We start from the raw sequence: 5,554 nt of genomic DNA on the forward strand, positions 1-5,554 counted from the left end.
CACCGCGCCGAGGCCGGGACCCACGGGTGAGCCAACAGGATGTCCATGGGCGTCTGCGAGGGCTGCGTGGGTGGCAGAGCTGCATGGAGCGGGTGGGCAGGCCTCTGAAGTGGGAAGGGACCCGGAGAGTGAGACGCGGAGTCTGGGGCGAGACAACCCAGGTTCCCTCGGTCCCAGGCCCTTTCCTCTGACAGCCTGGAACCTGATTCTGTGCGTAGCACCAGCCGGTTGGTTCATTTCTATGGGAAGAGAAAACACTCGGACTAAAGCGCTGCCAGAACGCAGCTGTACATCTGCTGTTATGATGTCTGCCTTGGAAATAGCCCGGAGCCCTGGTTCCCGCGTGACTTGGGGCGTCCGGGGGTTATATCAGAGCTGACTCTCCCTGGAGGGCGGGCCTCACACAGCCTGGAGGCCTTGATCAGCGGACGCTGGGAGGAGGCCCTACCGGGCCTTGTGGGCAGTTAGGCGTTCATTTCGTGGACAGATCTCTCTTTGGCCAGATATGTTTCACATTGTTTGAGAGCTTTGTCCCTGGGGCAGCTCAGTGTACAAGGAGCTTTGGTTGGTGAACTGGGCGCTGGACCAGGTTATCTCTGTGCCTTTGAGCTCTGCGTGGCCCCAACTCTATAGCTCATGTGCCTCTGAGGGCCATACCCGAGGTTGCTTCTTGCCCTATGACACCGGCCCAGGATTGATCTCGGTTCTCCGCTGAGGAGCTAAGGAGCGCTGGTCCCCACCGTCACCTGTACCCCCTTCCTGGCACTTGTGGGGGCATTTCCAGGGACAGAGAAGGGAGAGGAGGCTGCACTTTTTCAGGGTTCTCTTATGAGAACCAAGAATTTAGAGATTACAGTATCTTTTCTTCTCTATCCTTCAATGACAACTTGGTATAATTTTTTAAAATCATGTGATGGAAGTATTTTGTCTGCCCTCGACATAAACTAATTGAAGACACAGTGTCAGTGTTTAGGCTGCTGGGGGAGGCGCCACAGACTGTGTGTCACAGCTCACCTGTGTGTGAGAATGGAAGAGACACCTGGTAAGGTCCCTGAGGGGCCATGGTCCTAGTTCAGGTGTGAAAGTTAACAAGGAGAGAAGAGGTCATTGTTTGTTTTGGACCTGGAGGGATCCTGACCTAAGTTCCTTCTTATAATTTATTGAAGATTAATTGCCACTAGCATAAGCTCCCAGTGGATATAAATGGGTAGTCAACATTTAAGTACAGAAAGGATTTACTTGTGTTTTTCATAGATTCTCTTCTTGGCAATGAGATGAGATGCAGGCACTGTGGGTATCTTGGTGTGGAGGGTGCAAGTTTTAGGGGCTCAGGTGGTCCCAGAGGGATATGGCCAGGTGCACAGAGCCCTGACCTGGGGCCTGGGAGGCCTGTCTTCTGTCAGTCACCACCCTGCACTTAGGGCATCCATTGTCCATAAAAGGAAGGCAGAGGGAGGGTCTCCGATTCTGCACGTTGTGCTCTGTATAGTCAGGTATCTGTGTATCCGGGTTTCCTGATTGGAACCCAGAAAAGGAAAAGAAAGCAGCACTATCTGTTGGAAATGTAACATGTACGTTTATAAGTAGGTCCCTCCTGTGCTTTAGGCACAGATGGCAGGTGGACTGGAGGGTAAATGTGCTGAGAACAAGCAATGCACAGACAAACCCCAACAAAACTCGACAACAGGAACATAAAAGACTCAGCTCCGGTTCCTCCAAACCTAGACCCATCCAGGCCCAGGGCTCCAACGTCAAAGCAGCATCCTGAGCAGAATTGGGGTGCAGCCCATGAAGGAACCTTCCCAAGGCCCTGAGGTTAGGGTTGAGCCTAGGAAAGTGTAAGAAGTGTGGTCAGCCTGACATGGGAGCCGTTGATGTCAAGGCAGAGAGAACAGACAGGAACTGCAGAGAGTGAAGTTATGCAGAACAGAGGTTCATGGGGTCGCCCTCTGCCTCTCTCTCGATCCTGGGGGGACCTGGGGGGCGGGCAGTGTCCCCTCCCATTTGAGCAGAGAAAGGGAGAGTCACCGAGCCGGCCCAACTTTCTCTGCCTCAGCAGCCACCAGCACTGCATACGTTTGCTTCACACGTTTACTCCCCTGGACCCAGAACAGGGCTGGAGTCCTGGGAACTTTACCCCAGGAGACCCACGTCTGGCTAGTTGGAGGGTTGGGAGGAGGAAATGAGTGACTGGCTGTCCAGCTCCTTGGGACTGAGGCGACATCTGCTTCTGGTCACAGCCCCCTGGTTGGACCCCTGTGGACTCCCGTGAAGAAGGTCCAGTGGAGAGAGCTGAGCGCAGAGCAGCCTCCACCCCTTTCTCGGCTGAGGGTCCTCTGGCAGCCGACCTGTCCTCATGGGGTTACTTGTTTGAGACTAATTCCATCACTTCTGGAAGCTGTGGGAGCAGGAATGCAAGCTGAAATTTTTCTCTAGTTTATCAGCACATTTGTGTTGGAATTCATACAAATTTATTACAGGATTTCATGAAAAATTCAGAAAATCAGTTGGTTTGCTTTCTAACTGAAAATAAAAACAAATATATTTTACATGGAGGTTTTTGTCTCATTGGTAGGTAGAGGTATTATTATCAATTAAAATTAAAATATACTATCCAGATTAAAGAACAAATTCATAAGGTTATTACCCCCATGGAGTAAAATGTTTACTTGTCAAAATGGAGAGTTCAGAGCTGGGGAATGACTCAGGATGTGCAGTGACCCCATGGGGATTGTGAGCAACAGGCAGCTACACGTGGGTGATTTTGTATTCCATTTCCCAGCGTATAATTCATGAGAATTGCTTCTCTGTCTGCGGGCGTTTAGTCATCTTCCTGTCCTTCAAGTTGCTGCAAAGGCAGGACTGCCGAAATTTCAGTCTCTCTGCTGTGTGGCTTTGGATATATGTTACTGGTTTTAATATTGTTATAAGAGAATGGTAACTTGTCCTTTGGGATAAACATTGTTTAATTTTAAGGCAAAAATCTCAGGTATTCCCCAGCTCTCTTCACATCATTCTTCAGTAAAAAAGGAAAGCTGTGGGCCCCGGGGCACTGATGGGGCAGAGCTGGTCTCACATTGTACAGATGCCCTGGAGGAGCAAACACACACACTCCTGCCTCCTGCTCCTTTCTCTGCTGACCCACCACGGGGTGGGTCCCTAGCTGAGCATTTTACGTGAACAGCATTGAGTAGCCTTGAGGCACCCCTTTCCTGTCTCAGGTCAGCCCTGGGCCTTTTTAGGGAGATTTGTTTGGAAAGGGTGGGGTTTGTTTGCCTGCAGGTATGTATCTGGGCTGCCTGCCTTGTTTTCTGTTCTGTCCTTCAACTCTGTGACAGTACGTCCTGGCTTTACCAACATTCAGACATTTCCTTTACTGCCTGTGAACAGTTGGAGGGAAACTGATTTCAAAAATCCAAGAAAAGGCTACAAGAAGACGGATATTTATCTGACAGAGAGAGACCAGATGGCTCTTTACTAAGGCTGCCAACTTCATTTCAAAATTTAAAATGCAAAAAGTAAATGTATGAATTTTTCAATTAAATGTATTGGGGTGACATTGGTCAATAGGATCACATAGGTCTCAGGTATGCATTTCTATGATACAAGATAATGCAGCAAATATCACAGAACCAAGGTCTGCGGGGAGCCTTGGGAGTATAATGTGTGGCCCTGCAGCCTCAGCCTGGACTGGAGTTGATTGACAGCTTTTCCTCAGGGGGGAGCCTTCCCAACAGTGGGGCTCCTTGAAATATGTCCTGGATGATTGGAGGCCCCAGGGCCATGATCACTGCCACAGGTTTGGTCCAGTGCACCCAAGTGACCACACGGTTGTTTTTTCCAGGAACAAAGAGCTCCACTGAAGAAGCTTCTGGAACTCCCGAAGGTTGGAGATGCTGCGGAGAAGATGGGGCCGTGGAACTTAGAAATGGAGAATTAGCCGAGTGACACACCGTAACCCCCTAGAGATGCTTCCTTGTTTGAGGTGGACCCACCCTGGCCTCCAGAGGAAATATTTTCAGGGCATCTTTTTGACTGGTTTGCTAAGAGGCACTGTGATGCTTTTTAATAATGTCTACATTAATTTAAAAAGGCAAAGGCGTGAAAACCAAGCATGCCATGGTATCGACTGCTTTCAGTCCTCTGAATCAAAGTTCTGGAACCCCAAGACGGTGTTCTCTATCCCTGGGGCTCGCACCTGCATGCACACTTCTCAGCATCACGCACTGTGCACCCGGCACTGGTGGCTGCTTTAATGACTCAGCACGTTTCCAGTCACTGGAGGGCTCCTCTGTCACTCCACTTACACCAGTCCCCCTGGGTGGCAAACAAGCGCAAATACCATGAAAAGATGAGTGGGAGCTGAAATACTGCTGAAGTCCTTTTCTTGTACGGGGACCATTTTGGAGAGGCAGGTCCTGTCATCAGCGTTCCGGCTCCTAGCTGTGCGGAATCTCCAGGAAGAAGCCGGGGTCTGGGCTCTGCAGCTCAGGCCCCGCCCTGCCGTGTGTCATCCGTGCCCAGAAGTGGCACCAGTTCAGCTCTGTGCAAAGGGCATGTTTGCCAGGAGGGGCAGCCTCCGGGTGGCTGGGAGTCCAGGGTCAGATCCTTGTTGATACGGAGTTGGTGTGACCAGATGCTGAGCTGGCTCACAGCATCCAGAGTAAAGAAAACAGCCTTCAGATTCAGAACCTTATGAGAGAAACTGAGTCCATGACGACAAGTCTTCCAAAGCTTTCGGTGTTTTATCAAATGTCCCTCTTCAAGAACAACATTATTGGAGAGAAGAATGTGGAGGGGAGAGAAATGATTTTTTCAATGGTAAAATAGTTCAATGTAAAATAGTTCTAACCAGTTCACATTGGTATATTGCGTATTCATTTAGTATGATATTCTATTTTTGTAACTGTTTTACTAGAAGAGTAGGTCTTTGACTTAAATATTTATTTTTACACAGTTATCAAGTCTTCAAATAGTTTTATTCACGTCACATAATTTTAGTTTTACCAGAATAATATCACATCCTGTTCTCCTACTTCCTCCTGCTTCTCTTTTCGTATTTGCTTTCGAATTGCATTTCAGCTTTTGACTGTGAGCAGTGTTCTCCGCTCTGCAGAGTGCTCTGAGCGGACAGCTGTTTGCACACAGCCCAGGTCTGTGCGTTGGAGGCTGTGCAGGCGGACAGTGGGCCTTTCTCAGTGTGGACTCCGTCGAAAGACAGCGAATCCCTCCGTCACTCCTATGAAATGCTGCTGTTCCCGGGGCTGCACTTTGTTAAACACAACAGTGTCAGGGATGAGAGTTTTTGAGGGATCTCCTGCACCCCATCCCATCTGCTCATTCGCAGCCGTCCCAGGAATTTTATGCGAAAGCTTTAAGTAAAATTGCTTTGTGCCTTTATACACTCAGAGTGGGATGAACTGAAACTAAGGTCAAATTTATGTTAGTGGTGCAGGTTCACCTTCCGTAGAATAGATGAAAAATATCTTTAAAAAAATTGGTTTCTGTTTTAAAACCACCAAGATCTTCCAGAAGCATTTGCACTTGGGTGGGG

General features: G+C 49.0%; 1 protein-coding gene across 6 annotated transcripts in view; it reads left to right on the top strand.

Moving 5' to 3' along the window:
* LOC102253994 overlaps nt 1-5,554 on the top strand; it is a 44,472-nt gene that overhangs the window by 31,780 nt on the left and 7,138 nt on the right. For 2 of the 6 annotated variants that reach the window (XR_001362338.1, XR_001362339.1), the window contains exon 1: nt 1-26. The exons of 1 other annotated variant lie outside the window; for it this stretch is intronic. The gene's annotated coding sequence lies outside the window, so the exon portion shown is untranslated. 3 more of the 6 variants (XR_313657.2, XR_001362336.1, XR_001362337.1) reach the window with 3 other exon arrangements.

The sequence above is a fragment of the Myotis brandtii genome, unplaced genomic scaffold, assembly GCF_000412655.1.
Source record: "Myotis brandtii unplaced genomic scaffold, ASM41265v1 scaffold247, whole genome shotgun sequence".
NCBI classification, from domain to species: domain Eukaryota; kingdom Metazoa; phylum Chordata; class Mammalia; order Chiroptera; family Vespertilionidae; genus Myotis; species Myotis brandtii.